The following is a 12,152-nucleotide window of genomic DNA, read 5'->3' as shown; positions in this document are numbered from 1 at the left end:
TAGAATTCTTGCAAATGGTTAAGAAATAAAATTTATATTTCTATTTATAACTTATAGAAATCAATTCATGTACATAGAAAATGCAATTTAAATAAATTACAATAGTTTAAAAATGCAATTATATTATTATTATAACAATTTAAAAATACAAATATTTTATATAAATGGTTATAAACAGTTTCAAACAAATTTTGTTATGTGGTATTAATAAATGTAAGAATTAAAATCGTCATTGCAATCAAATGATTGTTTCAACAACCTAGTGCTTCAATAAACATGTTTTAGATATAAAACATTTGCTTATAGTTGTTAGAAGTAAAATTTAATGTAATTAATTATGCATTTACTCAATTCAATCAATGTATTTTAAGATTAAATAAAAATTGAACGAAAACAGTATCTAAAAATATATGTCTAATTTCAAATAATAATTTTTGTGTAAAAATTGTATTATTTATTGCTATAAAGAATAAAATCATTGAAACTAGGAAAGAATATTTAAAATGCAATTTATAAATTTTATAACTTCGTATACATAATTTTATTGTTGGTCTGGATAAGTAAAAAAATAATATACAAATTGATATCAGGGTATGCTTTTAAAAGAAAGAAAACAGCGCTTTAATATCTTGATCAGAATATTCGTTCGCAGATGTATTGGTCACTTCAAGATCAATCTGAAAACACACAAAAAAATATTTATATTAAAGCCTGAACACAAATGTCAGAAATCTTTTATGTTACTAAAATAGAATGAAATAATTGAGTAATCTTTGAGTTTTTACATCAATAGCTTTTATATTCCTTAATATTAATATAATATTGCCTAATGCTGCGAACATAATTGCACTATAATTTGTAATTCTACAAATACAAAATTTTAAAAAAAAAACTTCTGTAAAGAATATAAAATTATAATTCATTTAGAAAGAAACATAAAATTAAATATTAATGCATTTTAACTAAGAATTCAAACACAACTACAAATCTCGGTTTCTGAGCAACTGTATAAACTTGTATTTGTTTACTTAGTATGCTTATATATCTATATACTCCCTTTCTCTCAAAACTATGAGGTATTTGCTAAAATTACAATGTTAATTTTCAAATTTAAAATTAAACATTTTTATCTTGAAAATGGAATCTTAACTTGGTAAAAATGTTGAAAACTGTTTTTTTTTACAAAGGCAGGAAATAAATCAACGTCATTTAATTTGAAATAAGAAGTAAGAAATAAAAAATATGTCTAATGGAGATCATTTATTTTACGAATGAGTTACTTAGAAAGTTTTCTTTAAAATAAATTGTCTGCCATATAAGTAATACAATGCCGAATAAAATTAATGGAGAGCATTTCTTATTCAAAAATTTATATTAATGAAGTTTTCACAGCAAGAAAAATTATCTCAATCACTTGTTTTTGCTATTGATCCCTAAATTTGTAATAATTCTTAAGAATTTAAGTCTGCTTGGTCTTTGAAAATTAGGATATTTTAAGCTTCATATTCATGTTGCCGAACTCAATGGATAAACATGAATTGTGAGAGAAAAACAACAGATCAAACAGTAATTTTGAAGAATCTGGTACCGTTAAGATATCATACAATACGAGACAACGATACATTTTTTGACATAATGTGAAGATTTGATATTCCAGAGGAAAAAAATAGAATTATTGGAACATTCAATAACACCATTTTCAAAGAATGCCTTTAAATCTCAAGCAGTTCGAAGTAGTGATTGATCATTATCCTGATTCCTCCGATCATTTCATCTTGTTAAAGAGTCCAAGAAGAAGATACAAAGAATTTTCATAGTTTTAAGCATTTTTTGTATTCATATATTTTTGTATTCATGTATTGTCATATTTTTTGTATTGAACTCACTACAGTGGATTTTTTACTGAACTCCCATGTTTTATCTGTCTGCAGCATCTCAACTCTTTAACATGCGATGCACCTCTATGTTCCAATAAATTTTTCTTCATTTAAATATTTGTATATATATTCAAGATGAAATAATAAAACCAGGCAGTCCTTTACCTAGAAAAAAAGGCTGTAGATAACAGAAAACGGTTTCTTTTTTTGTCAAGAAAAAGAGGCTGAAGATAATAGAAAACGGTTTCTTTTTTGTCAATGTGACTTATGTATACAATACCTACTGTAAACGGACTTTTTTTTTCAATTTGAATATGTCTTTTAATTTTGTTTTGTATCCTAATTAATAATTTTATTTATAGTTATTTTTTTATTTCTATGATTAAATTTTGTTGATACATTTAAAAAGCAATTATTTTTAAATTCATTGTTCTATTTTGAATTTAAAAGCATTAAAGATTTTCATTTATTAATGGACTGTTAAAGCTCATATTTCTCTTTATAATTTCACGAGCTTATGTTAGTTACAGTGTATTCACTGGCCTCAATACACCATTAATATTTTTTTCTTTTCATTTGTTTTTCATAGATAATGAAATAAATAAATGTATTCCTTTTTTGGGATATTTTAATAAAAGTGGCAACTCCATTCCTATTCAGACTTTCAATATCTATAATTGTCACAAGAAGTGTGAGGCAATATTTTACGTGTTTTTCAATCTAATTAAATGTTATAAGCAATTCCGAGATGGGAAATGTTAGTATGCTTTAATCTCTTTCAATAGAGTATTAATCCTAGATTATAGATTTTTCCAAATAAAGAATGAAAATTTTTTATCTAATATAATACAAGCTTTATAATGATACTCCATTTGCCAAAAACTGCTATTCTTCGTTTTCTTTCTTGTAAAAGATAATGACAAAAAAATTACCATACTTAAATATTTCAAATTCATAGAAATAATAATTTTTTTTTAATTTATTAAAATTAAATTCAAATTAGGTGACAATAAGGGGATAAATTCAATAAGAGGACAATTGTTGGTTGTATTTAAATTATTCATGCGCATTTAAATAAAAGCCTGTGACATTAATTAAAATACAAACATTCATATTTAAAATTGATTTCCTAATTATTCCCGAGAAATGTGGTGAACAAAAATAGAGCCGAAAATATTCCACATTTTAGATATATAGAATTCTCATAATTATTGGAAATACATTTAAAGATCTCTACAGAGCAGACTTCTTAAATAACTTAGAATTTCTGTAAGTAAATGTAATTTTGCAAAAAAAGTTTTTTTTTTGTTGTTCTTTCATAAATTTACAAAATTACTAAAATTTAGTTAAGTGAGGTTTCAGTATAATTCAGTATATTATTCAATAAAAAATATTTTATCATAATATTTATTTAAATAATGTATTCACATTCTTGATCTTGTTTCTCAGGTAAAATGACAAGCAAAATGGAATAAATTAAATTGTATGTATTCCAACAATAACTAGAAATATTTTTGCTAATAAATTACATTTTTGCTGAATGGTCGTTTCCATTTTTAAAATTTTCATTTAATTTTATTAACTGGTAATAAGTTATGCTTTAAGAAAATATAAAAGTACTTTTAAAAATAACTTATTGATAATAAATAGAAGAATGGTATAGGGATCAGATGAAAATTTGTTCTGGTAAGAACTCTATTGTATTTTCACATATATTAAATTAATTAATTGAATAATGATTAATGACCACATCTCAAGAGTGCAATTAACTTCTCATGAATTTGTTAAAACATTTTATTCTTAATGATTCTTTGTTTATTCATAGAAATAATGAAATTTAAATGTATGTGTTACTAATATAAGCATTTTTGATAATGCCCATTAGCACACACATACTTTAATAACCAATAATTAACTATTTATAATTTTAAAACTGATTGATTAAGTAAATAATTTATAATGTCGTTTGACTAATAGTTTTAAAATTTTGATTGTTAAAAGATCAATATATTTTCATATGTAAAAATGATTTTATTTGAATTATAAATAATAAATACACTGTATAAAAATACTATAATATAAATAGAAATAATCAATAAATTAAAAAGAAATATTCGGAACATATCGCGCATTAATTAGCTACCTTTGTCTTATTATTTAATTTTAATCATACAAAAACTAATTAGAAGCATATTATATAATTAAAAATTCATATCATCAAGTCAGAATTTTCTATAGAATTCGCATTTATTTTATACAAATAATAATTCATATATACTTACATGCACTGCTGAAAACGTAAATGTAAATACTTTCTAAAATTCAACATCAACGCCTTTTAATTCGACGATATCACAGAAATTCGATGAGATGCATGAAAAGCGCTTGTTTTTATCTAAAATTCAAAATGTTTTGTTCTGATGTATGAATTTCCTCTTTTATAAATAACAGATGGGCTGTTTAGACATTTCATGTGAATTCCAAATGGGTTGAAGCACTATCACCGTTCTATCACAGGAGGAAGAATAACCTCTATATCCTAAAAAGAATAAACTGTTAAATCAATATCTGAAACATTAATATAAATAAAAATCAATGTTTAGAGTAGCAAAAACACAAATTAAAAGGCCATGTGAAATAAATTACTTATATAATGTAGGAAATTTAATGCATTGTTTAATAAAAAATAATAAGTAAAAATTATTTAATGCAAACTCATAGACTGTCAAAGTTAGTTTTCGAATTTATAAGTAATAGATACATTTAGTCGAGAAAAATATATATTCAAAAATATATACGCTTTTAATTTATATATGAATATATTTGAAAAATATATACTCTTATTATTCAATCCATAGTGTTTTAACATCGGAATGAAATAAGCAACAATAAGTAGAAGAAATTTACACGTTGTTAAAACGGGAAGTATTATACAATTATATATTAGAAGCTCAAAAGTATTTTATTTCAATCTTAGAAGTGTATTTTAAATATCATTTTGACATAAAAGATAAATGCACCTTGACAATAGCTCAAAAAGTTCACCAGTAAAGAAAAGCTAACAAAAATGTATAACAGTATTAGAATGGGGCATATGATTTAATATTATACTCTAATATCGGTAAATCTGTTTTTTATGTTGCTGCAAGTACATTGGAATATCTTTGATAATTCGAAAGGAGTTTGTATATCGTAGGAAATTTAAAGTGTTTCCTAAATGTTTATCAAGTTTTTTTTCTTTAAATTTTCCACTTTATGGAAGAACTGAAATGCGAACAACATTTTATCGTTTCAGTATTTTAAATATAAATATATATTATCTTACAAGTAGATTAAAATGCTATAAAAAGTAATTTCCTTAGCTTTTGTTTTTCTGTGTCGAATCTTTCGTTACTAAACTTGATGCCGAACATATGCCATATAACGCTTTTGGTCAAATATTTTTGTACGTTTTAAAATATAACATTATGCCATACAAAAGCTCCACTTGTTGTGTTTCCATTTATCTGCCCGGCCCCCTGAATAAAAATGTATTCATTGAAGATTTTGTATTGTGGAAATTTAGGCTACTGTGATGCAGAATATTGTTATAATGTCAAGAATTTTCCAGCAATCAGTATTGGGATGCTCTGATAAATGACATGCCGTTACAAAAACACATGATATATACGCCGTTTTGATATATAATTTTATAGTGATTGTTGCAGAGACAGAGGAATCGAACTTCAAAAATAATAAATAAGTTTGAAAAGGAGGAGATATTTTTTCCACTCTTTTGAAATGTCACAATTCGGGAAAATGCGACTAAATAAATATTTATAGAATTCGTAATATTTTTAGTATCAACAAATGCAAGATATATTTTTATATTAAATCGATGATACTATAAACATCCTCTACTGATATTTAGGTACACTTTTCAGGAAGGAATGATAATTTAAGCTAATGCTAAGGAATGCGATTATATTTATTTATTTATGTTTGTGAATTTCTTTTTTTATTGAATTGATCATGGTTTCCTCCAGAATCATGTAGTTGTTTTACTAACTACAGCATTTTTAGAACAGTTGTTACCATTCTGAAGTAAAAGTAGTTAATGTATCCACTGTTTTAATTGATTCTCTATGTATCAATTGCCTGATAAAACACATGATTTATGAATTTTATCCTACATTTTTATTCATCTGTTTTGCTCATGTACTAATATACTTCTAGGAAAACATTTGTCTTTTCTCAAATATTAAAACATTTCTTAAAAGGAATAGGTGTTATGTTTCCAAAATGTGTTCACATACAGAATAGAATAAGTGACAGACAGAATAACAGAGACTTTCATGTGCAAATTTTAAATGTAATTTTTGTACACTTAAGTCTGATGATTGTAGAGCTTCCTGATGCCATTCATATTGATTAATAAAATAATACATTATTTGTTTGTATTATAAATAAAGTAAAAATGGCAATAGTAAAATGATTTTGAACCATACTAAGCATTAAAAATACCAAAATTCATTCATGGCAATATGATGAAAAATATGTTTACATATTTATTTATACGGAAAACATGGAAGATATAAAAAAATATTGTTCAAATTCACAATGAGCTATTAAATAAAATTGATTAAATGAAATGTCAATTTTTCTCTTTATTAATAATGAAATTGGTAATAGCAGCTTCTCTTATTATGACGCAAGCAATTGGTTTCAAAATAAATCTTAATAATGTGATTTGTTGATGGCATGACTTTTTATTAAATGTAAGTCATAAAGCTATTACAATATCATGTCTTGGTTTACTAAGATAATGGCTTTATTGAATTAAAAATACTCAGGTTTAAACATAATTTTTTAAAACTTTATCATAATTTTACGGATTTCAAAATTTATGTCAATTGGAAATTTAAAAAATAAAATGTTTATTCCATGCTGACATTTATGGAGTATTGTTGATCTTGTTTTTGCATCCGGAATTATAAATGCAAATTAAATGACGAATCAAGCTCCAAATATAATAATATAGTAAGGTCTCAAATCATATCAAATAACTTCTTATAAAACAGTTTAAGAATGACTTTCAAGAATAAAAATGTAACAACAAATTTTTTAGTGAATATTAAATATATAATAAAGAATTTTTAATTGACTGCCATCGTTTCATATTGACCTCATTTTTCTTAGATATGATATAATTTTACAGTTTTAAAACGTAATACAACATTAATTTTAATAAGTAGTATCTAATAAACGTGTTATTATGACCTAGGAGTGTTATCTTAGCAAAAGTAATCGAAGTTCTCTAAAACGTCAGTATTTACGGGTGATAGTCGAGACATACTAAATATCTCAGCGAAAGCCTGAAAATTTCAATATAAAGATTAGTTATATATATATATAGCGTTTATAGATTCGGACCATCAATGGAAAGTACAAATGAGCTCTAGGGGAAAAAAACAGTATATAGTATCTTCCAGTTGTAATTTATGAAGAAAGAATTTTTCATATATAAAATTTTTTACGAAAAAAAAATCTCTGAGAGAAACAATTACAAATAATTCAAGAATTGAAAGCCAAGATTATACACGCTGTAATCAAATGCAATAATAGAAGCAAGCAATTTTCGTGCAATTTAAAGTATTCCATTTTATATTCTTGCAATGTATATAATTGGAAAATAAATATATTTAGTAATGGCATCTGTCATTTTAAGCTTAGTATTAATTTGATTTTAATATTTTCATCATTTTCTTTCTTTTTAGAAAGCACTGAATGCAATTTATTTGAAATTACTGTTACATAAACCTTCTCCTATTTTTCTCTATATCATAGTACATTTTAATTATAAAATATGGCTTCAAACATAAAATTAATTACTTGTCTTAATTTAACAAAAATCTTTTGATTCTACATTTATCATCAGTGAATGCTGAAAGTCAAGATTTGCCTGAGTAAGTAGAAAATAATGATATTTAGCAAATATTTTAGACATACATCAAACGGATTTTAGAATGCTGACATTTATCGAAGAATATCGACATTTGCAGACATCGATCTTTCACAACATTTGTGTACTTTTATTGACTGATTTGCTATCAAAAACAAATCCTATATTATGTTTGATTATTTATTAATACAAATTATTTAACAAAGTATCTGGTATTCTTCGCTATTTCAATTAATTTCTTACTATATAATGCTTTAAATATTGTTATATAATGAAATATTTGAATTTTATTAGGGAAGATTTTACACAAAGCATATGGGATGCTAAAAAGCATAAGATTAATAATTTTCCCGTGTGTTCTTAAGTCACTTTAATAAAACTTTTTTTTTGTAAATAAAAACTCACTATTTCAGTTATTTTTTTAACTTTCGTCTTTTTAGGTGAAGAATATAATTCAAAACTTACTTAAAGTTAGTAAATTATTTTATGTAAGGCTGGATATGCATTCTATTATTTTTTTTCTGATTTATTGTTGTTCTTTTCTGTTTGAATAGCCTTTTGTTTCTTCGTTTTAAATTATTAAATTTAGATTGAAAAATAACTTGGCACATTATCATTTATATTTTAATTTAACACATATAATTATTTCTACAACCAAGTCAAAATATTTCTGTTGCGTTTCTAAGTAGTGCAAACAAAGAATCACTTTCCAAAATTTCGATATGTTACCTAGTCAGATGTGAAAAAAAATTCGTGCAAGGATTGAAATCTCATTTAACCACTAAGCAAAAATGTTTGGGAAGCATTTTTGTACTTTAAAAAGAGAGTTTACACCAAATGTATGGGAAGACGAAGTTAATCTTAAAATTGCAGATGTAAATGTATGCAAATTTATTTATTTTAGCTTTATAAAAATTGTACATCAATTTATATAGAAAGATTTTATATTTAAATCTAGAAATTTGTCTTTATTACACATTATTTTCTGGAGTAATATCTAGAAGTATTAAATTATAAAACAAGTAAGGTAAATGTCGCTTGAAATTAAGGAATTACAAAAACTACAACTTACATATGAATACTCTGACATATATATGAATAATATAAGAAACATTAATGGAAGGAAACTGCAATTTGATTCCTTAATTTTCTTGAATTAAAAATGTTCATAAATTCTGTAATTAAAAATGTTCATAAATTCTGTAATTAAAAAAGTTCATAAATTCTGTAATTAAAAATGTTGATATATTCTATTATTAAAAATGTTCATTTATTCTTTATTAAAAATGTTCATATATTCTATGTCTATTACCAGCAATACTAATTAGGAAAAATAGCTAATTCATTACCGAATATAATATAACTAAACATTAAAAATTAGAAAATTAAAAGTTATTGTAAAAAATAATAGATGGAATTAAAAACTGTTAAATAACTACCTCTTCCGATAGAGAATGGGTTTTACAGAGAACACTTTCAAAGTTCTTTTGATGTGTGTCCATTAAAGTATTATACAAGCAATCAGGGGCTGATTTTGGAGTCAAATGAACAAACTCTGCAAAAAAGAATCGTAAAATGTTATTGAAAAATGACTTATATCGCTTAAAAATATTTTAGGAAAAAAGCGCTTTTCTTCTTATTGATACATAACAACACAAAAGCCTTTTTAAATAAATTCCTGTCGAATATTTAAAAATTAATAATTTCAAAATGTCTTAATGGCACTTTGTAGTGCAGGAGTGAAAAGCTTATTTCATTAGTGAAAAATTTATTACAGAAATGGGATATTTATTCGATTAAAAGTGGACATTTTTGAACATGGTATATTATCTCCCACTTATAATACCTTTTTTGTATTAAATAAAAGAGTTAGACATATTAGTATTTCTAAATAAATAAATATCATGCGTCATTACCATTCTAAAATACAAGAAAGTTCAATGTGTTTTGGGAAATTTATTTATGAATTTTAATTACCTATATAATGAAAATATAAAAATATCGAAATTACTCGTTAATTTGAGCATAAAACCAACTTTTTAGCAAATTATTATTTTTATTGTAATGAAAACAACCATTAGAAAATTATCATAATTTATTCTAAGTAGTAATTAAGTTTTTATCTTCAGGTTTTGTTAAGAGTCTGTTTAATTTAACAGTTAACAGGCGTTAGATATGTATTTTCTCATAAATCACATGAATGTAAAATATCTGCAAAACACACTCAGGATATAATTTTTTATGTTATTTTAATAACTTAACAGTCATTAAATCAAGAAGAATAAATAAATTACTTTAAAAATATACTTATTTAATGTTAATTTTAATACAATTTTTTCCAGAATAAAAAATATTTTCCTGAATTCAGTGTAAATATAAATACATACTGAAGTGAAGCAAAAAAATCCATGCATTAAAAAATTTTCGTCTTTGAATGTAAATTAATGGAAAACTATTAGTTCGAGAAAAAGACCAAAGTTTTGAAAAAAAAATTGATAAAACATCAAAATTTATCTTTACCCTAAAGTTTAATCAATCACCTATTTCTTGTTTATAACAATATTCTTAAGATATCATTTTATTTGCCGAAAACAAATAAAATGATATATTATACGATAAACATTACGGGATTGAAATAATGAATGAATACGATAAACATTCTGGAATTGCAAAAGCAATCTAAAAGCTATTAAAATGTGGAAGATTTTTACATGATATAAATACAGTTTACCATAAATTATTGAAATCCAAAGTTAATCTATTGAAGACATCTTTATTTCTTTGTCCATGTAATTTTTCTGCTGAATCTTTCACCAGTTTGATGAAAATTTTGATAGACTGGATATGCCAAGGAGAATTTTAAAAACCAATGTTGGCAAAGTTTAATCTTGCAAAATCGAAAGAACGTCCTCATTTTTTTAAATTTTCCATCATTGAAGAAGGCTTATATTTTATCCAGTTCATTAGCTTAATGTATCCTGCAACATCAAAATGTTTCAAGTCAATCTTGGAAGTTCTTACATATTCCATATTCAAAGCTCTTGTCCCTTTTCCCTTCGTGTAACCCAACTCTCGTATGAACTGTCTTTCATCCACTTTCATAATAATCAAAAAAGGTATCTAGATGACATGATAGCGAGTTTCTTTCAAGCATGGAATCGATTATTATTTTCATTTTTTCTAGTTAACGTCCCACTGCTAAAATTACTTCCATAGCATATATAGATATACGCTATATTTTCTAAGTACACATAAAATGCCATAGAGAAAATAACCCGATGGATTTGTATTAAATTACAAATATGAACGAATAAAAACAAAATTTACCGGAAGGCATATCAGTTGTATGGTAGACATAAGCACTGCTATCATCAAATGTCGATGGCTTGGACGATGGCATTCTGCAATTATATAAGAAAAAAAAACACAAAAATAACTTTTGTATAAAAGAAAAATTCATAAAACTTGAAAGCAATATTTGTATTTAATCAAAAATATTTTCAATGAGTTACTTCTTTGTTTCATCTCCCTGTTATTTCATGAAGCAATTGAGTAAAAGTATTTAAAGACTGTTTGTTATAAAAGGTCTTATGATTTTTTAAAATTTTTTAAAAGCTTTTAATAATTGAAAACTATGTTTTATATTAAGTAATTCGTATAAATCTCTTTTATACTTGAATTTTTAAAATTATTTGACATTTAATGAAAAATATAGATTTCTTCTTATTTTAAAAAGGTTATGATCTCAAAAAATATATTTTTTGAAATCTAAACGGTGAAATCATGGATATTTCATGCTCCTACAATTAAAAATAAATACTTTCTAAAAAAATAATTTTATCCTGCATCTGATTTTAATATAAAATGAATTTGAACAAGTTAATAAAATACAATATTAATTTTCCATTGTTTATTATTATTTTTTTGTATTTGATGAAAAAGATCTGAAATATTTTTTTTTTGTTGAAATTGTTTTAATGTTTTTTTTTGTTCTTTTATTTAACTAACTAACTAAGAATTTAAGATTTTAACTAAGAATTTTAGTTTTACTAATTGTCCCTTTATTCCTTCGGATACATAATTGTATTTGCTATATTGAAAATGTAGGTAATTTGAAGGATTTAAATGAAATGAAATTGAAAATCCCCTTAAAATGAAAATTTGTATTATATATTAATTATGAATTCTAAATCGCCTTAAAATTATGAGTACATTTTAATAATAAGTATATATTATATAACTTATTATTAAAATATGTTAAAGTATTATCATGCTTTTAATTAAATTAATAGCGATAGTTCATATTTTTTTAAAATTTTTTATTGAATAAAATT

At 24.0% G+C, this 12,152-nt stretch overlaps 1 long non-coding RNA gene across 1 annotated transcript; it reads right to left on the bottom strand.

The window, feature by feature from the left end:
* Nucleotides 1–552: 552 nt before the first annotated feature.
* Nucleotides 553–11,185, bottom strand: LOC129960701 (uncharacterized). The gene is made up of 4 exons (XR_008783672.1): nt 11,146–11,185; nt 9,258–9,373; nt 4,160–4,416; nt 553–677 (listed from the first exon to the last, which is right to left on the bottom strand). It is a non-coding gene; the product is annotated as an uncharacterized LOC129960701 (long non-coding RNA).
* Between the last annotated feature and the right edge of the window lie 967 nt (nt 11,186–12,152).

The sequence above is a fragment of the Argiope bruennichi genome, chromosome 2, assembly GCF_947563725.1.
Source record: "Argiope bruennichi chromosome 2, qqArgBrue1.1, whole genome shotgun sequence".
NCBI lineage: Eukaryota > Metazoa > Arthropoda > Arachnida > Araneae > Araneidae > Argiope > Argiope bruennichi.
The sequence above is the reverse complement of the archived record's forward strand: the minus strand, read 5'-3'. Positions and strand labels throughout refer to the sequence as shown.